Source organism: Ictidomys tridecemlineatus, chromosome 8, assembly GCF_052094955.1.
Source record: "Ictidomys tridecemlineatus isolate mIctTri1 chromosome 8, mIctTri1.hap1, whole genome shotgun sequence".
NCBI lineage: Eukaryota > Metazoa > Chordata > Mammalia > Rodentia > Sciuridae > Ictidomys > Ictidomys tridecemlineatus.
This window is the reverse complement of record NC_135484.1, coordinates 91,616,304-91,644,118: the sequence shown is the minus strand read 5'-3', so window position 1 is coordinate 91,644,118 and position 27,815 is coordinate 91,616,304. Positions and strand designations below refer to the sequence as shown.

Genomic DNA, 27,815 nt, shown 5'->3' with positions numbered 1-27,815 from the left:
CTAAGTGAAGTTAGCCAATCCCCCCAAAAAGCAAATGCTGAATGTGTAATAACCCTTTGATATAAGGAAGCTAATTAATAATGGGATAGGGAGAGGGAGCATGGGAGGAATAGATGAACTCTAGATAGGGCAGAGAGGTTGGAGGCAAAGGGAGGGGGTATGGGGTTAGAAATAATGGTGGAATGTGATAGACATTATTAGCATCTTGATTTCTGTAGCTGTGCGTCAGTAAGCATGTACAACTATGGCTTCTAAGAAGAACATGGCAGCCCAGCCAATAACAAGAGAAAAGGGAGACACACAGAATTAGTAGACTTTAGACAAAATTTACTTCTGTTTTACTTATATTTTCATGGAGCATTTATTTTTAACGCAAATGATTAAAAAAATAAGTGTAGTTTTAAATAAATCATTGTGATAAAAGTGCCAATTAATGCTTCTTTGTATGTTATAGATGGAATTATGTATAATAATAAATTAAATTAAAACTGTGTGCCATATAATATGTCAGTAAGACATTGTGAAATACCATCAATCATAATGATAATTAAAATATGTTTATAATTAGAATTCAGGTTTGGACACTAATGCATATTAGTAAATAACAAACAAAAAGACTCAAATTAACTTTTATCATAGTTGTTTATAAGTAGATGAGTGATAAATTATTTTTAAAGGAAAGTAACAAAAAATAGGTAACTTTGAATTATCAAAGAATCTGAAAGACAGAAAATGTTGTTAAAAATAAAGAGTTTTATTTTACATAAAAATGTTGATCATTTTTGGCTAAAAAGATAACAAATGAACAATGTACCAGAAGAAAACCTGGGTTATTAAATTGGATCCACAGGAAAAAATGGACATCACAAAAAATAATTGTTTAAGTACGTAAAGTAAAGAAATAAAAGGGTATTTTTCCCTACACAATTTATGAATTATATGACTTTATGACAATTAATAACCATTTTATTGAGATATTTTAGGCATATTATCTCACTCTAATTGTTCTTGATTTATACTAGAAAATCTAGTCATGGATTTATATTAGTTTTGTTTATAAATATTATGTAAAGGACCTTCTATTGAAATGAGTTTTTATATTATTTTCACTATTTACACATTGACTAAAGGATTATGTAAAAACATATTCAAAGGAGGTAAGATAAGGCAAAAGAAGGTGGACTCTTAGTTCACCTGTTTTCCTTATCATACTACTTAGTTACATCCCCCTGCAATGTCATTTTATGTCGTTTTTCCTGAGTCTCAACAAAAAATGAAACAGGTCACCCCACATAAATATCAGTGTTTAAACATTCTGTCTCTTGTTTTTCCTCTTTTTTCTCATATTTTTCTTTTCTTTCTTATTCTTTCCCTCTATGAATTTATATTATTTCATCAGGAAGAAGTTTGTGGTTATGTGTGTGTGCGCGTACACAAGTGTGTGTGTGTGTGTGTGTGTGTGTGTGTGTGTGCATGAGAGAGATGAGCTATGAGTTAAAATAATAATTTTAAATATCATTTAAAATAACACTTTCTCATGACTGTAAATAACTACCTTTAATAATCTACAGTTTAAAATAAATTGCAAAAATAGTTAATTCTGATAACCAGAACATAAGAGCTGCATCCTTCATTTTCTACAATCGCAATGAACAAGAATGTAAACAAATTTGTCAGAAGAGCGGTACCTAGTACTGCTGGCATTGGCTTTGATGTTCAAGAGAGGCTATGTTCATATATATGGACCTTCCTGTTGTTATGTCATGTTCTAAATTAGACTGCTCTGCAAATATTACAACAGTGGCTGAGTGAACTCACTGTCACAGCAGTATCTGTACAGGTAAGTGCTGGAACTGCATTCATTGACATTGATCTCACAGGGTGAAACTGAAAAGCTTTTCTCACATTGGCATTGGAACCTAAGGGGAAATATTTCCAGATCTATTTTCTTGCTAAATGCAGCTCCATTCTCACAAGGGTTGCTAGCCTCACAAGGCCCAAATTCACAGTGCAAACCTGGAAAGGAAAGAGTCCAAGTGTCAGTGTTTATTTGATGAACCAATTCCTGCAAATGCTGTCATCTGCCTGGCAGATTTCTGCATAAATGCATTCAATTTACTCACTGTACAGGGACTTATTCCTCCTCCACATTGTGATTGTGATTCTCTCCCTCTCTCTGTCTCTCCCTCCCCATTACAATTTAAGTAATGTTATTTATGATTTCTATGCTTCATCTAACAAAGTACCAGCAGGAAGCAATGTTAATTGACAGTACTTTTAAAAATACCATTTTTAAAAATAACTGTTTTTTTTTATTCCCCAACTCTTGTTCAACAGTGTTCTCTGAAGATGCTGCAATTAGGAAAGTACATTATTAATAATTTCATGCTCCTGTGTTTTCTTCCTGGTACCCCAGAAATAGTTATCACTATAAGCTTTGCTTAATGGATTTGTTGCTGTTCTCAAAACAAATAAACACCAAATAAGAGTATTGGAATAAGCTTTTGAGCTTAATAGAAACACCTCATTTCTGAAATTAAGATTTATGTTTTATCAGAAAAGTAGCTAGATAAAGTGATTGCCATTGTCTGGAATGTACACAAATATTTAGAGATAAGAAACAGGATGGCTGACCCAAGAGAATCCCTATCAAACATATGTAAAGCATGAACAGATCCAACTAGTCCATTAACGCAAAATGATTAAATATCTGTTTTCAAGGTATGTTAAAAATATTGAGAAGATCAGCTACTGGGGATATATCCCAGTAATAGCATTCGTTCATTAAAATGCAAATCAAATATGTATAAACATACATCTAAAGTTACTGGCTATATACTTTGAGAAAACAATGTCTTCTGTGAGGAAGGATGGCCAGTGACTCTTTGTAGGGTTCTTTCTTCCCAGGGGAATCCAAGCCACCTTAAAACTTACAATTTCAGGTAATTAATAAGTAATAAAACACAGATACTCAGAAATGTATTTACATAATGCAAAGCCCCTGATAGATCTAGTCCACATGGATTCTGGAATGGGAAATTGGCTCCAGTGGTTTATTTAAGAGGGTACATCAAAGGCAGGGATAAGGTTTCAAGGGCAGAGTCTGGCTTCCTGATGTCTTGCAGTCAGCAGGTTGATTGACATCTTGGTAGGTCACGCCCATCTCAGGTGCTGTGTAGGCCACTGCAGAACAGGAAAGAGATTCACAATTTCCCTGGGCAATTGACCAGAGGAAATGTCCACTGGTTATTCCTAGATACCAGATGTCTCTATCCACTAGGCTTCCATGAGCAATGACATACATGCTACCCATGAATGGCTAGTGACAAAAGCCCAGTTAAAATTAAATCTTTAAACTTCTTGGATTTTCTAAGTAATTTGCCAACTACAGGGATGAGGGGATAATATGCAGTATCAGAGTAAGAGATTTAAGATCTCAAAGTTTATAAAAACAATGGTAGTTTGAGAAATTTAAAAACTTAAGGATCCTTATAATTTTCCCAACTGTGATCAAAAGAAAAAAAGATATAAAAGACCACCTAAAGGTTGCTGAAGACATCAACAGTGTGTAAAGGAATCAACAGGATATAGTGTCCATAAAAAAGAATAAAAAACTGTACCAAATATAATAGATCCTCAGATCTTTGACTTCCAAATGTGACAAGCAAAAAAAAAGGGTGGGAACCACAAAAGTTCTTTCAAGTACCCATTTTTAGAAATAAAGGTTTTCTTCAATAAATAAATAGATTAATAAGAGCTACTTTTGCAACAGCTATGGTAAGTTTGTGTTAACAATTCAAATGGGCACAAGACCTCTTCTTTGTAATTAATTTATGAGATTGAACATGGCATATTAAAGTTATTTGGATATTATTTCATCATAATAAAAGTATTTTTCTTTGAAAAATTAGGGAAATTACGTTGTACAAACATCAGCCACAAGTGCATAAAGAAATAAATTGTCCTTTACAAAAATTTGTCAAACATACCTTTTTGTTCTAATTATCTACATTTAGTATTTATTTTTGAGGCTAGTTTTTGGATTTTATTTTTGCTAGTAGAAAGTTAATTTAACTGTCACTTCATAAATAATTTTATGCATAATATATTGTATAGCTGAATAATAATTTTTACTCATATTTTAAAAACGTCTATATGATATTTTATTTTGCAGAATACACATGAATTCAATCTACCTTCATACCCTCATGATTTGTATATTCACTATACAAATATGTTGAGAGTTTATACTATGTGGCAAGGACTATGGTAAGATGGTAGGGTCATAAATAGTGAGGAGATCAAATCAATGAGGTACAGAAAGGGGTAAATGTGTTTAATTTCTCAGCTAAATAGTTACTGTAGTGAGAGGAATTCCAATATGGCCAGCAAAATACCCACCATTAGTTTGCATGCCTTATGTAATTCTCTTTATTTAAATGTGGGTGGGATGTGTGAATAAGATAGAATTTATGCCATGGTTAGGTTCCATTGTATTGCAGAAAAGATTTAGATATATAATTCAAGTCCCTAATCCAAATAGAGATACTCAAATGAAAGATCAACATGGGATCATTTTACCAAATCAGGTGAAACACTAAGTCACAGGTAATCTCTTGCTGTCCATGAAGAATCAAAATGAAAGCTGTATAGAGTACCATATGTCAGGGTATGGCATGTAGATCCTAGTTGCTGTAAAGACTCTAGGAGACCCCCATTTTGGAAGCAAGACCAGAGTCTTAAAAGTACATGGAACTAACTACCAACAGTCAGGAAGAGGAACTCTTTGTCTTAGCTCACAGCCATGAGTAGATAGCACAGAAAAGCCATGCATAGACTTCTAACTTTCAGAAATTATAAAACAATAAATATGAGTTGTTTCAAGTCTCTAAGCTCATAACAACTTTCTGTACAGCAGAGAAAATGAATACAGTCAAATATAAGGATGACTAAGACATCTTAAGTAACACTTGAAAAACTTCCTGAATAGATACATTTAAAATGAAGCCTAAAGAATTACCATATATCATCAAGGTTAAGCATAAGGGATACCTAAAGGAAATGGAGGGATGTCTATACAGAAAACATTCAGAAAATAAAGAACAAATCAATATGAATGGAACCCGGGACTTAGGAAGGAGAAAAACACATTACTACATTTCATTGACTCTAACATGCCACTGGCTTTAAAGAAGCTTTACTTTCTGTACAATATGGACAAATCACCTTGTCCCTCTCCAGGCCAAGAGTATCCAGGCCCTAATTCTGGAGACCTATGACTACTACTTTATTTGGCATATAAAAATTCATAGATGTGATTAAGTTAAGAATCTTGATACAGTGGTATTATCCTGGTTTATTTGAGTGGAACTAAAATGTAATCATAAGGGCATTTCAAGGTCTTTTAATAAAAGAGAGACAAGAATTTAAAAAGAGGATGGAGATAGTATGATGACAGCCAACAGTCTGGATAGATAGAAGGAAGGAGTATGAGTCAAGGAATACAGGCAGCCTCTAGAAGATGGTAGAGGCAAGATGATAGACATTTTCAGAAGGAATGCAGTACTGCAGCAACTTAGTTTAGACTTCTAGCCTCCAAGGTTATAAAGTAATAGATCTGTGTAGTTGACTTTCTGTGAATTAGTTACAGCAATCATAGGAAATGAATGGAATAAACAGAAATTAGTAGATAAATTTTGACAAAGTGAAAAATACATCATTGTTGTGAAAATGCATCCTAATCTAGAAGACGTCAATATTAACATTATGATATATTCATCATTATGCTAACATGTGATAAAAAGGAGGGTGTATTAAATTAAACTTTCTAATTTGAAATAATGTCTCAGTAGGTTGGGCAAGACCATAATAGGCTTTGTGATCTACAGAAACTGTGGACTTTGAAGCACCATTGAAAGCTTTCCAAAAATCATGTAAGTTTAGTTGTCCTCCTTATACTGAGAATCACGTTGTATTTCCAAGTTGTATTTAAAAAATACACAATGTTTCCTTCTTTCCCTGAGGCTTTATTTTGCTGAAAACTATATTCTCTTAAAATTGAGAAAGTAAGATAATATACATTTTATTTGCATATATATGGGGTAAGAAACATTAAAAGCCTATTTTCATTAATTTCTTTTTTACAACAAAGTCATCAATTTAGAAAAACACAAAGGATAAGGTTCCCACTGAAATTGTACTGATACTAGAAGTGTTCATTTAACTGAACTATTTTTTCTCTAATTGAAATCTGCATCGATCAAATTAGCATGCTATTTTCAAGTGTATGAATCATTTTACTATTTAGTTCCTTATGATAATGTTAAAATTCTTAAAGAAAAAGAATTTAAAACTTCAAAATGGATGTATATCCTTATAAAAATTAAAAAGCTAAACATGAGAACATATTAGTCTAGTATTTTGAATTTTTTTTATAATTATATAAATCTAGAAAAAATGCTGCTAAAATTTTAAAGTCATAGAGAATTTGGATATTTTAAAAACAGGGCAATTTTTAAAATAAGTCAATAATAGACTTGAGGTTACATTTGAGTCTGGGAGATGTTCTATAAAAGGTGTATATGACAGAAATAAAGGCATGATGGCACTCACCATAAAGATAAGGAACACTGAAATGCATTCCACAACTTCTATAATCTACAAAAAAGGAAAAAAGTGAAAGATCAGACTAGATAGGGAGTGTCTGCCTCTACAGTGTGATCCAGGGATCTACACCAAGTAAACAGAGTCATTCCTCATGGAGCATACCTCAAAATATTAAAGATATGTTCTAAATCTCCTCACATACTCATAAAATCCATTGTGAATCTCTTTCACTTTTTTGTTGGTGTGTTTTACTACAGGGAGGAATCAGCTGATTCTGCATATCTTTAATGGACATTAAGTAGTAATTCATTGCCGCAGTCTGGCTGCAGCAAAATAACTGGAGGGTAAGGAACAACTTGTGTACATTGACACAGCAGGAGTAGGAGCCCTTTATTGTAGGACAGGAGGGGTATATATACATTACATACAGCTTATTTACCAAGAGGTGCTACTTTTCTATCTGCTGCTCCCTCCATTTAAGTAGTATGGATTTGATTTCTTCTCAAAGTTAGAATGGTCAGTAAGACAGAAAGAATGCAAATAATAGTATTTCCATTTGTAATCTTTAGAAATGATTTATTAACTATAAAATCTTATAGATGTATAAACTTTGTTCATAAATTTATAAGATTTAGTTTTTATTTATTAGACATTGAGAAAACCAATTGTCTTTCCATGGTGAATTCTAGCATGCAAAGTCAACTATTTTCATTTCCACTTTATAATTTTCTTTCCTTCAGAGAATTTTAATTTTCTTCAGAAAATGTATACCTTCAAATAGGAATAAATAAAATATTAAAATCCATGACAAGATGTTCTTCTTATATCTGATTAAACATATAACACCCAAATTTATTATCACATATAATATCTTGTGAATAGCTCTAGTGAGACAGTGAAGGAGATCATCCAGATTGTCTGGCGAGTTTACTAGATTTCTAATCTGAACTTGGGTTCTCCTGCTGAACTTAAATAATTTATGGAGCTTCAATATCAAACCATGCCTTTCCATGTCCATGAAAAGCCTGATATAAATAATATCACTCAAAATTCATGCATGAACATAGTCGAAAATCAAGAATGTTATGTAAGGTACAAAATGGCTTTTGCCCCTTTTCTACCTTTACTGCTGCTGCTCTACCAATAACAGATGCAAGTTAATTTGTTTCTCCCATCTTCTAGACAGAAATGTAAAATAAAAGGCCAAACATCCTGTAACTATTCCCAAAAGTCACTAAACACAAGCCTGAATCCACCAAGCCTCTGTCAAAAAACTCATCAAAATACCCTCCAGGTTCTCCTTGGTATGTCATTTTTTCTTTGCGTGAAACCAATAAACTCAAAAGTTTTTCAACTACGGATGAGTTTCTTCTGGTCTTTGACTGAGTGACATCAGTACAAGATATTTCTACTTTAAATTAGAAATCAGAAATCACTTATATTCCCTTTCCAAGCCTGGAAAAATTTGCTATTCTCCTAGAAATGTATGATACACTTATGTATTAGTTTGATAGGGCATTATGACTAGAAGCTGTTTGACTTAACCAACAAGAATTTATTTCTTCACAATTCTGGAGGCTATCATTGTGAGAAAAAGGTCTTAACAGGTTTGGTTCTTTTTGAAGTCTGAAAGGGAAAAATCTGTTCATACATCTACCTTGGCATCCAACATCTTGCCAGCAATCTTTCACACTCTATGTGTATTAGTCATGGTTCTCTAGATGAGAACCAACAGACAACCAGAATATCAGAATATATATATATTTGTATGTATATGTATTTGCATCTATATTATATGTATATGTGTATATATTATACATATATATTACATATATATATATATATATATAGAGAGAGAGAGAGAGAGAGAGAGAATGAGAGAGAGAGAGAAAGAGAGAGAGAGAGACAACAAGATATATATGTGTGTATGTGTGTGTGTCGGGGGGTTGTAAATATCTCCAGTTGTCTGTACATTGAACATTTGGAGGAACTAGTAGCTGCTCAAATGTATGAAGCTGGAGCCTCAGAAAAAGAGCAAGAAATGATGAAGCCTCTGTTCAAGACCAAAGTCCCAGAAACTCCTGGAGAATTGATGGTGAGGGTCCACATTGACAGAGCTGAAGTCAACATCTACAGGTGATGGAAGCAGCAAAAACACACCCACTCAAGAAGAAAGGAGCTTGCATTCCCTGTATTTCCTTCCTTCTTTTGCCTTTTATTCCATTCGGGCCCTGAACCTATGAAACAGGGCAGCCCACATTCATGAAGGTTCTGCCCCTTAGTTTACTTTTCCACATGCTGAGCATCTCTAGAAACACCCTCATGAACAGAAAGCTCATAATCTTAGTTATTTCTGAGTCATCTCTCAATCCAGTCAAGTTGACCATCCAAATTAACCATTATACCTTGGTTTGTAGAAGTTAAGTCCCTACCTCCATCTTCACATGGAGGTCTCTTTTAATGCATTTTTGTGTCTAAATTTTTGCATTTGATAAAGACTCCAGTCATAATGGATTAGGGGCCCTCCTGCTCCAGTACAACTAAATTTTAGTTTAACTAATTACATCTTAAATGATCCCTTTTCTAAAAAAGTTCACGTTGTAAAAAATTGGTGGGTTAATATCATCAAGTGATTCTGGAAGACGAAACAAAAGGTTTTGTTTAACCTTTTGCATTTTCTGGGTTATTATCAACATGTGATTTTGGAAACAAAACAAAAAATTTTGATTCACCTTTGTGTATTTACTGGCTATTTATTTGGTATTTCTGAAATTTTTTTTCTAAAAAAATAAATAAAACTGATATTTTTGCAACATAAACTTATATTATTAAAATCACAGATGACAAAATAAAATTTAACTTTCTGAGTTATATGATTTTAAATTCAGAAAATAAAAATAAACCTTATGAGATTAGTTTGCAGTTTACAAAATTTCCAAATAAAATAAAGTGGCATATAGGCAAAATAACATGTGTCCAACAACTGGAGAGCCTTTTTTGTTTAACCTAATTATTTCTGCATTAAGTTTGTATTTTGAAACACCATAATTTTACATTCAGATAAACCCATTGACAATGATGTGAGAATAACAGGAAAAAATTTAATACTTCACATATACATGTTTATGCATCTAGGTAAAACATAGAAGCACAGACTAAATTCTCTTACCGTCTTGTTTGTATTACCTACCTCTTTCAAATTAATCATTATATCTCAAACCACCTTCACTATTTAAGGGGACATGTTTATGGTTTAGATATATGGTGTCCTGCAAAGGCTCATGTGTGAGATAATGCAAGAAAGCTTAGAGGTGGAATTATCAGGTTGTGAGATCCTTAACCTAATCAGTGTGTTAATCCACTGATAGGGAGGATAATATAATAAAAACATTAAGACATTGAGGGAAAAACTAGCAAAATGATAGGAATTAATTCTACATTATAAATAATTATGTTAAGTAAAAAGGAGAGAGTCACAAAAATCTCATAACATATGATTCCATTATAATAAATATTGGGGCAAATATATAAAGGAATGAAGTGGATTAGTGGCTGGCTAGAGTTAGGAAGAGGAAGGGAGAGACAGAGGCAGTTCTCAAAAGTTTTCTTTTGTGATGGTGGTGCTTAGATTATGGTGATGGTGTGCCAAAATACACTGCATAGTTCAATTTAAACAAGTAAATTTTAGGCATATGAGTTATAATTAATAAAGCTATTAAAATATTACAGGAAATATTTTTAATAACATTAACTAATATTCTCTTTAGTGTTTGTTGGTCTCACTGTACCCATTACTTGACTCAGGGAAAAGTTAGATATCAAATACAACAAAGAACTCGATTGGATTACTGAATGATTTTTTTTTTCTCTGTTCTATTGGAGGATATACAATAGTCTAAAAATAAAGATATTTTGAATGCAAAAAGCAAGGCTTTTGAGGAAAAATTATTTAAACTTTCCTTGTTCTGGGGGATACTTTAGTCTTATGACTGTTAGTGCAATGATGGTAGCAGATGGTTTGTCACTAAAGTAGTTTTTCATCTAAAGGATAAAGGGGGAGAAAGAAGAATGGGGGGGGGGGAACCACAGTCTTCACAATTTACAGGGAAGAGGAGTATTAGATAACAAAAAAATCAGCCTGGCTTTCCCAGAGCCAGCTTCCAGTTTGGGGAAGCCAGTTGAGACATCATGGGTAGACATAGGAACTCCCCAGATAAATTTCCAAGGACAGAGGAGACTCAGGTTTGCTAGTACAGAATGGTAAAAATAGCATTTCAATATGTGTTTGCACCTGTAGCACAAGAAACCAATAAGGTATCAATGGCAGTCAGGCAGTACAAACTCAGAGAAGCTGACGTAACTTGCTTGCACACCATCATTACTGCCACCAGTTTCTTATTGGCAGAAAGATAAGATCATTCCTAAGTTTTTAGAGTTGCCCCAATGACAAATTTTCCAGGGAGGTGTTTCTCAGGGATGGGTAGAAACATTCTCTTAGTTATGAAGAATTGAAGTCATAATTTCGATGACCCAGGGAGTTGTAAGATAGATTTAGCATTATTGAAAGCTAAGGTAAAGATTCTGAGCTAAAGTAAAGGGGATAAGGTGAGACTGATACAGAGAGAAAATCATGTAACAATTATTCTTATCTTACAGAAGAGAATAGACCACCATTTTCATCAATATTTGTCTCACAGTGTAGGATACTATTATGGACAAAGAAAGAAAATAGATCAAGAACAATGAAGAATTGTAACAGAAGCTGGAGAAAACTCACCACTGCTATGGTATCTTGCACAATATTGGGGTGGATTATGACTAAGTTAAAAACATGCTTAAGTATTCCGCTCATGCGTAGAACAGTAAGCATTTACCAGGGAACACTTTCTAGGAGTTGAGCCTAGCTATCTGCCTAGTCATTTTCCCAAGGACATCTCTTAATGCCACTGACAGGGTTAAAGTTTTCAAGGATACTCCTACAAAAAGAAGGCATTTTGTTGAAGGCTGAAATCAAGTCAAGATGGCGCCTGGCAATTTGCCAGGAGGAGTGGTTTGTAAGGCAATGCCAAGGAGCCATTAAGTTGGTGGGGATTCCTTATTGGCTGATTGCTGTAAGTGGATGATGCTAATTGAGTCAAGCTGTGTGTAATTAGTTAGGTATATATACCCCTGCTGCCCCGCAATAAAGCAGTTCCCATTTGAACCTTCAAGTTGCTTGTCACCTCCCGGTTATTTGCCCAGCCAGACTGCAGCAGCATTTAAATTTAAAATCCAGATTGAAACACAGTACACAGTAGTCTAATAAATAATCTCAACTAAAATAAGTTGGTGATATTAAAAGTCTGAAGCATGGAGTGATTTTTATCAGGAATAAAGGGGTCTTCTTTAGTTACTTCCTCAGGCCCTCTTCTAAAAAACACAAATATACCTCAGATCCCTCACCCTCGACCTAATGGACTTGCTTTGTCATCACATTTGACAAAATTATTGTCAAACTTTGAAAACAGTCATTCATGTAATCCGTATCTTATGTAATCTTGTATTAGGATAAACAAATAAAAAATAAAGATACCAATATAATGAAAACATTTTTTGGTGTTCAGAGGTTTAGGGAGGTTTTTTCACTAAGGAGTCACATAAAGTCAACGCAAGTCACTTCCTGGCACAGATTTAGATCATCCTCATAATACTAACAATTACTTAGCCCTGAAAAATCCCCAAACAGTATTGTAAATTCTTTCTATAGTCAACTCTATTTGTCCTCACAAATCATGTAAGAAAAAATATCATTATCTCCACTTTTAGGTGAGGAAGTGAGGGAGTGACATCAGTAAAGGAACCATGTTCCATTAGGTTGGCATCAGGGTCCCTGAATCAATTGCAGGGCAATGCTTCTTCCCAGGCTCTTCAGTGTTTCAAAACTAAGTGTCTTTTTACTCCAAAGCATTGCAGGTATTTTTGCAAAAATTAACAATATAAACATCCATTATTGCTTTGTATTTCATCATTGAAATCCCCAAATTTTGAAAATAGATTTTGATGAAAATTGTTATTTTAATTAGCAAGAGTCTATGCAAATACTATATTCACATGACTTCAGAAAAAAGTTTGAAAACTTTTAATATTAACTTGTTGCTTTATACTGGTCCAAACTGACTTATTAAAACAAACAAACAAACAAACAACAACAAAAAACATTAAAGAGTGTTTGCTATAGACCTATAAGCTTTGAGTATTATCAGTCAAATCACTAATTTTTGGAAATCCATGTACTTAATCCTCAACTTTCTCCAGCTTCTGTTACAAATTCTTTATACACAAAGAAGTGAAAAGAAGGTTAAAGTCTAAAATTGAGTGAAATAGAAGCTGATAAATTCCTATCTTGGGCTGGGGATGTGGCTCAAGCGGTAACACGCTTGCCTGGCATGCGAGGGGCACTGGGTTCAATGCTCAGCACCACATACAAATAAAATAAAGATGTTGTGTCTACCGAAAACTAAAAAATAAATATTTAAAAATTCTCTCTCTCTTTCTAAAAAAAAAATTCCTATCTTATTCATATGCCATAAATTATTCTTGTGTATAAAAATTACTATATTTTGAGAAATATTATGCATTTAAATTTCTAAGACAATGCTCTATTGAATATTTTATAGATTATTCAATAGAATTTCAAGTATTTTGTACCCATTATAAAACTGAAAATCAATATTCATTACCTAGAAAATGTACACTTGACAAACCATATTTAGCCAAAATAAATATTAAGAGTTTTAAGTTCTTTCAAACCCATTACATTAAACATTTAAAGAATCACATGTCAAAAATGGAACAACTACAAGTCACCTACAAAATATGGAAAAAGCATATATCAAAAGTTTTGAAATCTGAAACAAAGAAAGTATATTGGTTTTAAACAAATGATTCTTAATGAATAGGTAAGAATACTTCATTTTTATATTAAAATATGTAAAATAATGGCTTGGTATCCTTGTCTATTTAATTTTATCTTTATACATTTTACGAATGTAAGTTACTCAAGTAAAAATATTAGAAAATCATCCACAGAATATAGTCATTGCTCAAAGTATAAGATCAATATTCTGGTAAAGTATACAAAACAGATAAGAAGGAAAACAAAACAATTCCTGGCTTTATGCATCTCAAATTTTAGATGGTAGAGCAAATGTACAGCAGTGTATATTTTTAGGAAACTTTTTAAAGGAAATATTATAGAACAAAAGAAAGGTCATTATAAAAGACTATCTAGGAAAGTGACCCTTCAACACAAGTCTCTAACAATTATCCCACTGAGGCAATGATACACAGGATTTACTTTGAAAATTGTCCTGAAACACAAAATTCTTAACAGTTAAATTGTCCTGAAAGTAGGTTTAATTGCCACATGCAGTTTTGTTATTCAATCTTCTGCCACTGGCTTTAATTATTAATTAGTCATAACTTCTCCATGAATATTCTGTAATACTTTAATACTTTAATCTTCCCAAAGAGTTTTTAAAAAAATACTTTTCATTCACTTGTTTCATTCATGAAATCTTGGCATAAATTTTGTAATATAACTTAATGTGTATCTCAACTCTAACCATTGTTGGTTTAATAAATGAAACAAGGGTATTCTTAGGCAAATGTTATTTAATTCAGTTACTCTTGAATACTGTAGGCCTGATGAAACTTTACTATATGCATTCTCCATGAACAAAAATTAATAAAGAAGCTTCAGAGATGGCAAGAGGTATAAAAGTGATAGGGAAGAAATGACTTTCAGGCAAAGTGGGCTCAGGGACGTGACAAAATCAAGAGGTAGTAGGGCATTGTATACAAAGGGAAGGACCACAAACAAAGCAGAGGATTATTTTATGTGGATCTATTGCCTCCTTGTGTCTGATGCTCTTTTACATACTAATGTCTACTTAGCATTGGAAAACACTGTCAGGAAGCAAGGACTCATTCAATATCCCTGACTCTAACCATCAACACAAGGTTTTGTTCCAGCCTTTCCTCCATGCCTTTTTATGGAATTCTTTTCCCTGACAGTGAGCTGCTGGTTTCCCACTGTCTATAATCAATTTATTTACTTTTTCAATCCTACTATGTATGTAGTTTCAGAGTTGCTAACCTTAATGTGAATGTGAAAAAAAATTTTTTTTGCAAGAGGGTAGCATTTATGTATAATTCCTTTAGTATTCATCTTTTGTTACCAGTCAAAACTCTGTTTTTCAATGTTATTTAGGTCAGTTACATTTCTTCCCACCTAACTTAGTGAAGTTATGTCATGCTTTTCTAGTGAACTTGCATTTATTCCTGATAGTCTGCATTTGTGATTGCCACATCCAAAACCATGATTCATTTTGTCTAATCTGTAGACAATAAACTTCACTCTGTAGACCTTTATTGATTTTGAAAAACACTATCCACAGACACAATACTATATAAAAAAGAAATTACACCATCATAAAAGTTCAGTTGAATGTCCTATTATGATCAAATTCTCAATTACCAGGCAACCACTGATCTTTCCTCTCCTAAATTAGTTCTCTCTTTTACTGAATAACATGTGTTCAGGTTTCAATATGAGGTGTCTCTCAAAAGCTTCAGAAATATTAAGAGTTGAAAAAATTGGAGTGTGAGAACTGTAACCTAATCAGTCAATTCTAGTTTGAGTGGACTAACTGGTATCTATAAGCAGGTAAGGGCATGACAGGAGAAGGTGTGTCAGTGTGGGGGTGTGACCTGTGGTACCTTCCCCTTTCTCTCTGTTTCCTGACTTCCTTGAGGTAAACAGTTTCTTCCACCACCACCAACATGTCCTTGGCCCCAGAGCAATGGAATCAGCAGATCATGGGCAAAATCCCTGAAACCTTTGAGCCAAAATAAACTTTGACTCCTCTAAGTTTTTCTTGTCAGGTATTTTGTACACAGCCATAAAAAGCTGACTAATGCACCATGTAAATCAAATCATGTAACATGTCCCTTTTTTGGATGGCTTCTTTAACATAAAAAAAAATTCATCAGGACTATATTAATAATTTGTTCTTTTAAATTGCTGAGGTATAAACCACTGTATGTACGTTCTAGAATTTTTTTATCTGTTCACCTGTAAAAGGCATGTTGGTTGTTCCCAGTTTTGGGAAAGTAGCAATAAATGTATAAATGTATAATATGAACATTTTCATATAGGTTTTCATGTGAATGAAGACTTTAAATCACTTGAATAATTACTTGAAAGCCAGTTTGCATGGCTCTCATGATGCTAATTCATAATAAATGCTAATTCATAATAAAATGTCAAGTTGTTTTCCAAAGTGGTTACAGGTTGGGTTGTTCTGCCTTCTCACAGCAATTCAGTATTATTGTTTTTTGCTTATTAATTTTAGCCATACTCAGACGTGTGTGCTGATAATGATGAAGTATTATGTTTAATTACTGTTATTTTTTAAATTTTAATATTACTTAGATTTCACAGAAAATTTTAAAAATAGTACATAAACTTTATTCTAGTACACATTTTATCATAAATTGCCTATATTTACATATATTGCCTGAATATATCCTATATAGCTGTATATTAGGTGCATTTCTATTTTATTATTTATTATATTTTTATATACTTTGATTTCTTTTTATGAGACAATTAAGGAATAGTTTGAAATATGTTCCTTGCCCTTATGCACTGCAGTGCAGATTGTCTAGCCTACATTGTTATTCCTACGGCAATCACAGCACAATTGCCAAAATCAGCACCATTGATTGTACTTCATAACAATGTATTGTATTCTTTAAAAAATGTAGAGAGTCAATTTTAAGTACCTAAATCTTGACATTTTGCTTAAAAGTATAGTAATTTTGTAAAATGTCCTTAAATTTTGGTTTATCTGATTTATTTTAAATTCAGGTTTTATTGTACCTGTAGAAGAAATACAACAGAAGTGATATGAAACCTTCAGTGTATAACCGGATCTTAAGTTTAGTTTTTTTTTAATATTGGTCCTATTATTCATATAAAAACTTATAATTTGTCTCTTTGAACTTAATAAACAACCTCAGTGTTATTTTGAAACTATGCAGACATCTTATTCCTCATAAATTTTCACCTACTAGTTCTAGCAAGGACTGATGATTTTCTAACTCCACCACCACTGTCCTGTATTTGTTGGTCTTCTGCTATAAAAAGGGGCTTTCCTTCTATGTGTCCGTGAAAGTGTGCCTGTTTTGTCTGTTCTTTACATATTTATGCAGAAATTTACTAGTCAGGTAATGGTTTAGCTCAGTGGTAGAGGAACTGCTTAGCTATGCAAGATTCTGGGTTCAAACCCAGCTCCAACAAAACAACCAAAAAAAAAAAACCCTCAAAAAAACAAAACAACAACAAAAGAATCCACTTATACATTATTACAGTGTTCAGTGGATTATAATCCATAAAATTCATTATTTTAGTACTTAAATGTTCTTTTATTAAGCTAATGGAAGCCCTTTCAAAATATCTCCTGTGTCCTTTTGATAAATTCTCATTTTTCTTTGAGCACTTCTGCCTTTTCTGCTCCAGGCTTAGAATTAATCTTCTCTCTAAAAAGTCATCATTCATTTAAGTAGAGAGTGGTATTTAGATATCAAGATATTAGTTATGTGGGACACTTACTTATCAATAGACAAAAGTAGGAAATGTGTGGATATTTGAATGTTTAAATATAAAAGACATGCATATACATATTTCTATATTTAGAGATATATACACATAGATATATATGTAGACATAATTATATGATACACACAAACATACACCTATAAATTTCATAATGATACATATAATTTTACCTAATGATTCAATAGCACTAAACACATTCTAAAGAGTATAATAAACACAGGCATGTCAAAAGAGTATGTATACATCTATTTTATTTTTTATAATAATCTATTAAAAATTATGAGGAAATATTCATAATTATTTTATGGACAGTACCTCAGGGAGCCTTCTAATTTTTCTCCTAATATTTATAATTTCCTTTTCCAACAGTGACAAATTTCCTTCAGCATTTTCAATATAGTTACTTATTTGTTCAATATTGGAAGACACAGGAAATTTTATATATATATATATATATACATATATATATATAATTGCTAATGAAACCACTGAAGAAAGCAGTAATAATAAATTAATAATAAATAAATAATAAAGAAGCTAATAATAAATGAATTTTAAGTTCTATTTTTAGCGAAACTTTACATACAATAAATGCATAATTATTGAGTATACATCAGAACATATGTTTATTCTTTTAAACTCTTTTAGATATAGAACATTTTCGTAATCTGAAAAATTCCTTCATCTTCCTCCCTAATCAACTCTGCTCCTGATGTTGACAAATTTTATGTTTTTTTTTTCTATTTGAGAAATAATGTGTTGATACCATACAATAGCATCTCCTTTTTGCCATTGATTTTCTTCAGTATAGCATTTGAGGGTTACTTGAGTATTGGTCATTTTGTCTTCTTAGTACTAACTGTTCATAGTATGTACATTTTCGTACACTTTGTCACATCCCTGTTACCAAAATACTTTCAAGAATAATTTGTGTTTACTGGAAGAAAGCAGCTTAGAACACAGCAATAAAGAAGTTGAAAAAGAATGCTGCACTCACCAGGGCCAAAATATATATACATATATATATATACATATAAACACTTAATTATAGTTTCTCTGTTTTAGTTTTTGATGATACAAATTTATACTCAAAGATATACAGACTTAAAATCGGTATCTATTCATTGATTTTTTTTTAAAGAGAGAGTGAGAGAGGAGAGAGAGAGAGAGAGAGAATTTTTAATATTTATTTTTTAGTTCTCAGCGGACACAACATCTTTGTTGGTATGTGGTGCTGAGGATCCAACCCGGGCGCACGCATGCCAGGCGAGGGCGCTACCGCTGAGCCACATCCCCAGCCCTCATTGATATTTTTAACACACAAAGCTGGGCAGAGAAAGGAATACTGCAATGAACATACATTCAAAAAGGAGGGGTGGAGGAGGGAGGTACAAACAGAGACTGACCCATGGTACTTCTGTAACCCCTACTCTGTAAGCGCAAGCAATGGCTCATGTGGCAGTTAAATAATTTTCTCAGTCTTCTTCCAACAGACCTACAAATCTCTTTGAATTATGCCCTACTTACTTCTGAATAAGAGTTAGAAAATGTCTTTAAGGTCTATAGAAACATTATTTTGTCAACCTAAGGAGATCTACATACCTCTTCTATATCATTCCATAGTTTTAACAAAGATTTAAAAACCATAATTTTTATCTTGCACTGAAGCCCATTTTACTGGTAATATCCTAGATTTGATCATTGCTCTAGTCTGTTTTGAAAATCTCTTACCAGCTGGAAGTCTAAAAATAAGAATTATATTTATTTTTGAACAGAATAATCCTGGGTTAAAATATTTTTCCCCTTAATTCTAGCTGAAAGCTTTCACATAATCTCATGTCTTTTCTTTCCTATTTTATCACAGTCCAGTAAATGAATCTATTTTGTAATTTCAATACCAGTAAAACAATCTATTTTGTAATTTTAACATTTTTCTCTGACATCATCTTAACTCAATCAATAATATTATCACTTACATTTTCAATCTTCTACATGGATGCAGGGGATTGTTTTACCAGTATTTGGTGGAAACATAACTTAATCTCCTATTTTTAAGCTTGCCATAAAAGTGTCCTCACTGTTTTTCAAGAAATCAGTAACATTTTCAAACAAAATTTGAAGCCTCTTTCCAAGCTTCTTCCAATGTCAAATGTATCAATGTTTAGTCATAATGATGCATCAATTCTTGGCACAAGTTTCTGTTTCAAAGATCTTTATCTGTGTTAACAAATAACCAACTCACACAGGGACCTACCACACCAACTTGTTGTTATACCTCCCTGTGAGTTGACTCCATGGCTCCACTGTTCCAAATCTTGTGGTACGTAATCAATAATGTACATATTTTGTTATAATGATAATCACATTTTACTTCAGGCTGGGATCTGGATGCTCTGATATATGCAAAGATGACCACATTCTTTTGCTTTTCTTTTGAAGAGTGTATCTTTATCTTTTCCCCCGATTTATCTGTGTCCTTTGTTTATGTGCATTTTTCATAGGCTGAATAAAGTTGAGCCTTGCTTTTTTATTTATATATGTTTATATTTATTTTTTAGTTGTAGATACATTTGGACACAATAGCTTTATTTTGTTTATTTATTTTTATGTGGTGATGAGAATTGAACCAGGGCCTCGTATGTGCTAGGCAAACACTCTACCACTGAGCCACAACCCCAGCCCCAAACCTTGCTTTTTTATCTAGATAGACAATCTGTCTCAGTTGGATTTTTTACAGCTCAATGACATTAAATGTAATCATTTATATAATTGGATTTATGTCCATTATTTGTTTTTCAATTTTTTCCTATTGTTTCATTTATTTATTTTATTGTACCTATGTTTAAATTTTCTTATGTTTAGTTAAATATGTTTATTATTCTACTGGATTTTACCATAGGCATATCTCTTCACATTAGTTTTTTACTTATTGCTTTTGGGATTTTTATTTGCATAGTCTAGTTAGGGAAATTTGTACTATTTTTCATAAGGTATAAGAGTATTATACCAGAATATTTCCATTTACATCATTCATTGTATTATGGTTGTCATATACATTGTGTTTACTTATGTTATTTCTGCATCCCACAAATTACTACTATAAAATTTGTATTAAACATTTGAACATGAAGAAAAGGAAATTTTATATATTGTAGTAAATTTGTCTATATTTTTTCCACTTGCAAGCCTCTTATGAATTCTTATAGATGTAAAATTCCATTCAGTACTATTTTTCCTCAAGCTGAAGAACTTCCTTTAATATATATATATTATATAAAGTACATATATATAAGTATATATATATAAAGTACAGGCTTTATGAAAATTATTTTTAAATATGTTTTTAAAAACTTTAAAAATAAAAGTTTGTTTCACATTACCTTTCTTCTGAGAAACACTAATTTTGACTGACATCTTGAACTTTAATATGCATTAAATTTTCTCATCAGATTTTGATTCTATTAGTATTTTGTTGGCTTGAGTATTTTATTTTCTTATTCAATTTTACTTAATGTCATTTTAATCAACAAATCATAATTATACCCACTAATGATATATATATATATGTGTGTGTGTGTGTGTGTGTGTGTGTGTGTGTGTGTGTATGTGTGTGTCAGTGTGTGTGTGTATATGTGTGTGTGTGTGTATGTGTGTGTATATATATATATATATAAATTTTGATAGATGAATTAAAAGTGGAATGGTCACATTGATCTATATAGCATATCCATCATGTCATTTTATAATGAGACATTTGAAATTCACTGTCCCAGTTATTTAGAAACATACAGTACTTTATCCAAATGTGCAATGCACTCCAAAACTTAAGCGCCTATCTATCTAAAGCTTGTAGCCCTTGATTGGTAATTTTCCATCCCTTTTCTCCCATCTCACCATTCTGTGGTAACTGTCATTCTATTCTTTATTCCTATAATTTCATTTTTTTTCTTATTTCACATAGATCTTGCAGGCTTTGTCTTTTTGTACCTGGCTTAATTCCCTTAATATAGTGTTGCAAGTTTCATAAAGGCTGTCAAAAATGACAGTATATTCTTTTTTAAATTTTATTTTTAAAATTGATATATAAATATAAAAAATGTACTAGTTATGTGTACCATGCACTGTTTTGACAAATGTGTGTTATTGTTTAATTCTTAAAATTAAGGTAAACATATCTGCCTCTGCAAACATGTATAATTTCTTTTTCTTTTTTGTAAAGAGAGAGAGAGAGAGAGAGAATTTTTTAATATTCATTTTTTAGTTTTCAGCAGACACAACATCTTTGTTTGTATGTGGTGCTGAGGATCGAACCCGGGCCACATGCATGCCAGGCGAGCATGCTACAGCTTGAGCCACATCCCCAGCCCAAACATTTATAATTTCTTTATGATAATAACCTATGAAATCCTTCTTTATAGCTTTTTGAAATGTACAATGCATTATTGCTATCTATAACTACTCTACTGTGTACAGCACACCAGAACTCCTATCTCCTATCTAGCTACAACTTTGTACCCATTCCCCATCACTCACTCTCAACCACCTACTCTCATCAGTCTCTAGTAATGATCATTCTATTCTCAATGTCTATAAAGTCAATTAATTTAGGTTCCTCATATGGGCCAGATTATACAGTACTTCTCTTTCTGTGCCTGGCTTATTTTACTGAAGATAATGATCTCCACTTCCATCCAAGATGTAAAAAATGGCAAGAATTTATTTATTTAGACTAAAGGGTATTTCATTCTGTGTATGTTCCATAATTTTGGCTGATTAGGGAAATAGGACTCTAGAGAACAGGGAGACAGTGTACATTCTGCAAAGAGGAGGGTCATTGGACATGGAAATGTTCCTTATGCTTCCAAGAGAAGCCATGTATGATCAGCAAGACTCTGACCCATCCTGGCAGATGGCAGCACTAATAGAGGAAAGCTAAAGGAGTTAAGAGGCTTCCTACATGTCCCCTGATTCCTCTGAGGAATCCCAGCTGATTCTTAAGATTAGATAGTAACAAGGTCAGTTTTGACCATCTTGGTCTATATATGTACGATATTTCTTCATCCATTCATCACTCAAAAGACAATGAGGTCCTCCCTTCACACACTTCTTGGCTATTAGGCAGAAGGGGGTGAAGGGAGGGGAGGGACTATGGTGGGTAGAAAGAATACTAGAATGAATTGTACATTATTGCCCTATGTGCATATATGACTACACTACTGGTGTGATTCTACATCATGTACAATCAGAACAATGAGAAGTTCTTCTCCATTTATATATGGTGTGTAAAAGTGCATTCTATTGTCATGTATACCTAATTAGAACAACCAAAAAAATTTTAGAAAGCATTTAGAAGAAGAAGAAGAAGAAGAAGAAGAAGAAGAAGAAGAAGAAGAAGAAGAAGAAGAAGAAGAAGAAGAAGAAGACGACGACAATGGCATCCTGCAATGAGCATAGGAATGAAAAAACTCTGTGACATATATATTTCATTTTCTTTGGATAAATTTCTGGATCATATGATAGTTCTATTTTTATTTTGTCAAGGAACAATCAGAATCTTTTTAATAATGGCTATACTAATTTACATTCCTACAAACGATGTGCAAGTTTTCCCTTTTCTCTGATCCACAGCAGAACTATATAAACTTTTTGATAATAGTTATTCTAAATGGAGTGAGGCAACATTTCATTTTGTTTGGCATATCCCTGATAATTAGTAATATTGAGCATTTTTTTATGTACCTGTTCAGCAATTGGATAGTATTTTAAAAGAAATATTGTTCAAATCCTTTGCCCATTCTAAAATTTTCACTGGTTCATTTAAATTATATAAATTAGTGGGTTTTATTGGGGCATAGGCATACATGCATAAATCATGAATTACTCCCAGATACCTCCTTTATGATCTTGCTATCCTCACTCTACTAGTACCATTGTTTTGTTCCTTTTTTTTTTTTTTTTTTTTTTTTTTTTGGTGCTGGGGATTGAATCCAAGACTTGGGACTGGATCTTGCCAAGTTGCTGAATTTACAATCCTATTCTCTCAGACTCTCTAGTCACTGGTATTACAGGTGTGCACCACTGTGATTATGATTGATGGTCATTTTTTAAAATTCTGTTATTTATTTTCTTGTAACTGAGTTGAGTTCCATAAATATTTTAGATATTAACCTCTTATCAAGTTTGTAATATTTTATAATCTTCTGTAAATTCTCTCTTCCCTCTTAGCTATTGATTGATTGTTTCCTTTGCTATGCAGAGCATTTTAGTTTGTTACCATCCTTTTGATCTAATTGTGCCTTCTTTGCCTATGCTTTTTGGATCACTTCTAAAACATTGTTGCTGTGAACAATATTGTAGAGATTTGCCTTATGTTTTCTTCTAGTAGTATTAGTATTAACAAAAGTACTCAAAGGAAAAAATCTCTGTCATGATAATTAATTGCATTCTTGACATTGTACCTGATAAGCTGTATAATCTCTGTGTTCAGTTTTCTTCTTCTAAATAATCATTATTTATTAAAGAAAGCCATTAACATGGCTGAACTCAAATATCAAACTGTTTTATTGTGCTTTCAGTAGCTGTTTTCACTGAATAATGAGGAATTCCCAATTGTGTGCTTTTCAGGCATTAAATAAAGTTTTGTATAGTTTGAATGATATGTCCATGCCCTTCCATATGAGGCTTGCTCCTTCCATGAATACTTCTATTGGAATTTACTTTTCTTTCATTGTAGAAGCCTCAAATTCTCCTCTGGCTCTTGATGCATAAGATTGCAGATTTCTTCTATTATTTTAACTCCCCAAGCAGTGTTAGCTACTATATCTTTAAAACATCAACTCCTTTTCAATTCCTATCTGCTTCTGATCACTTTGGTACCTTCATAAAGTTGCTTTTTTAATTTGTTGAGAGCTTACAATCATCATATGAGAAATGACTTGTCAATATGTTACTCTATTACGAATAGCCGCCATAATTTATCTTTTTTTAAATTGTGTGCTCTCCTAAGTTCACAATATCTCAGATCTCTGAAAATTCTGATTTTTGCCAAAATATAACTGTGCAATATCTCCTTTATTCTCTAGAACCAACCTCCCATTGGCTTCTCTCCCCAAAGCTTACCATTGCACTTTGCAATGAATAAGTGTGCCCCACAGCCCCAATTCATAGATTGAAAGATAATCCTCAATGTTGGAGGTGGAGTCTTTGGGTTGTGATTTAGTCAGGAGAAGAGAATATCATTAATGTAATTAACCCCTATACAAAATAGTATCCAGTAATATTCCTTGTCCCTTATGTGATGTTAGAGTGAGTACATAGACTTCTATGAGGAAGCCAGCTTTGCTAGATGTCAAATCTAATGGAACTCTCATCTGAGAATTTCCAGCCTCCATAGATTTTTTTTTGTTGTTGTTGTTATAGCAGACCATACTAAGGTGTTTCTATTTTTGCTAACAATAACTTTTACCATATTATTTATTTAGCAAAACCTTGTAACTTTGGGTCAGAGCCTTGTGAATGCTAGCAAGCACTCTACCAACTGAGCTATATTCCCAGCCCAGGGCAATATTTTCTATACAATTGGAACTCCATGGTCAAAGTGTGGGACTGCAATCCCCTTATTAGTCAATTACACAAAAATCCTATTATTTTATCTTTATTTTTTCAAATCTGAACTGCTTCAACCCTCTTCTGTGTGTCTCCTCTTAGGATACTAAGGCTGAGAAAAAAATCTTACAAATTTGAGGATCAATGTCAAGAAATTTATGATTTCTACTTTCAACTAGATTCAACACTTCCTAATTTTTTAAAAATTAAAAAAAAAACTATTTTGGAGAAATAAAAAAGAAAACCAGAAGAATCAGTGCTGGTGCTGTGAGTAATATATTGGCTGAAGGAGTAAATCATGGGGTTGGTGAAAGTGCAATCGGCCCAGATACCTGAGGGGCTCAATCATGATAGGGGTAATCATGGTAATCCAAACGCAGAAGTGAGTGAGGTAATTCTTTTTTTTCTGTCATTTTCATTTTCTTTTCTTCACACCACAACTCTCATTTGCCAAAATCAAAAGAAAGTATGAGAAATGAAGGTCATGTAATTTAGCTTCCCATACACAGAATGGATTTGAAAGGGCAAATGCGTGCTAGCTATTCTTCCTTTCAACCATTAACATTTCAGAGAAAAAAAAATATTTTGTCTTACATTCATTCCATTTGGCCAATATCTCCTTGTCAAATATTTTCAGGAAGGTAATCTTTTCTTGGTATTGCTACCTTCTTATTTCATCTGTTATACCTTTTCACCATCAAAAAGCAAACTCTATACTAAACTCTTCTTGGGATGGCACAAAAGCCTCTTTCATAATTTTTTTGGAATATTTTCAAAACAAATCACCCTGGACTCTTCTGTTATATGCAGTGTTACACTGCTGTGACCAAAATGTCTGGCAAGAACCACTTAAGAAGGAAAATTTATTTGGGCTCATGTTTTCAGAAATTTATTCCATGGCTGGCTGACTCCATAGCTCGGGGTCCAAGGTTAGGGGAGGAATCATGTGAAAGAGAATGGCAGAGGAAAGCAGCTTAGGAAAGGACAACCAGAAAGCAGAAAGGGAGCTCTACTCACCAGGAGCAAAGTGTAAACCTCAAAGGTGCACCCCCAGTGACCTGCTTCCTCCAGCCCCACCTTGTTTGCCTACAGTTACCACTCAGTTATTCCTGTCAATCAATTAATCCAACCATTAGGCTAAAGCTCTAATAATCTAATCATTTCACCTCTGAACATTTTTGCATTTTCTCAAATGAGTTTAATGGGACAACTCATGCCTAAACCATAACGACTCCCAGAACCATTTGACATTTTCTTATCATTTCTTACTAATTGGAACTCTCTTTTCTTTTGTCCTTACCTTGTGCTTTTTACTGTATATTCCTTTCTCTAGCAATTCCACGTTTCAGTGTTACTCAGCGCCTATTCTAAGGAAAGAACTTGGTCATTCTCTCTCTATATATTTTCCTAAATGATGCCTTATACAATTATAGTCCTTCCAGAACTGTCTCCTATATTTCCGATACACATTAGCATACTGAAGGGAAGCACCAACTTTAACAAATGATAATAACCTAATAAACTCAGGATGCCTGAATTTCTGTTGCTTTCCTTCTTTATTAAAACTGTTTCTTTAGCCCATGTGGCCCTGAAACAATAATTCACTTACTCATCCAGGAATATGAACCTTATTTTTTTTCTCCTTACTTTACACATCTGAATATCACAAAGCCTAGCCTATTTTGTGTATTACCTAAATACCTCTTGAAATCATCCAATTACCTCATGTCTTTTTACATACCTCTACTCTAGACCATAACTTGATTATTGCAAGTCTTGGTTACTGTCAGTTTTCTCTAAAAGAAAAAAAAATCAGAAAGAAAAAAAGTAGATTTCACTTCAGATAGAGTGATCTCTCATAAATTTGATTATGCTTTGCCAGATTAATGATTTCCTATTATCCCTAATATATATATATATATATATATATATATATATATATATATATATATTCTTTTTAGTTATACATGACAGCAGAATCCATTGTGATATAATTGTACAAGCATGGAATATATCTTATTGACATTCTTGTGGATGTACGTGATGATGTAATTCATTGTGGTATTTGCATATATACACATGGGAAAATTATGTCAGATTCATTCCACTGTCTTTCCTTTTCCTATCCCCTCCTCCCTCCCTTCCACTCATATTCTCTAACCCTGTGAACTTCTATTCTTCCCCTTATCCCCTCATCCCCTTATTATGGGTTAGCTTCTACCTATCAGAGAAAACATTTGACCTTTGGCTTTTGGGGACTGGCTTATTTCACTTTGCTTGATAGTCTTCATAGTTGGCATGCCTGGTTTGGACTCAGTACTAAGCATATCAGTCTCATTCACACAGGGAAAGATCTGGCTACACTTAGTATCTTTTGTCTCTATGCTTTTTCTTTCTTCATTTCTTTTTCTTTAGTGTCTCTGCTCTCCACTTTATTTATTTGTTTTGAATTTATTCTTGGAACATTCATAATCCTAAGAAATGCATGACATGTGTTTCTGAATCATCAACATACACTTAGCTCAATTTGAAGAGGTAAAGCTGCTTTTCACTTGCTGGAAAAATAGGTAGTTGACACATTTGAACAGATTTGATCAACCTGGAAAGCATTTATAGTGAAAAGGTAAACATGTGGAGGGAATTGCTGAATAATACTAAAATTTAAAGGTGAGTAGTATTCTGAAAATTAAGATAAGAATTTAGAAAACAATAGCAGTGTCATCATTTTCCAATTCTGTAAATTGTTCAGATTCCTATGAATTCATTTCAGACTAGTCCTTCTCTGTAATTTTCAACTTAATTATAATTTTCCTTCATTGTTAGAGTGTCAAGAACATATTATTTCCTGTTGATAATGCAAATCAAAAATGATTAGTATAAATTGTAGACTATAGGCATTTTTTTCAACTGCCAGACCTATCATCCTATCATTGCTCCTATT

At 32.8% G+C, this 27,815-nt stretch overlaps 1 long non-coding RNA gene across 1 annotated transcript; it reads right to left on the bottom strand.

The window, feature by feature from the left end:
• Nucleotides 1-3,032: 3,032 nt before the first annotated feature.
• LOC144366166 (uncharacterized) lies at nucleotides 3,033-6,789 on the bottom strand. Its single transcript, XR_013425062.1, has 2 exons — nucleotides 6,613-6,789; nucleotides 3,033-3,183 (listed from the first exon to the last, which is right to left on the bottom strand). It is a non-coding gene; the product is annotated as an uncharacterized LOC144366166 (long non-coding RNA).
• Nucleotides 6,790-27,815: the final 21,026 nt, after the last annotated feature.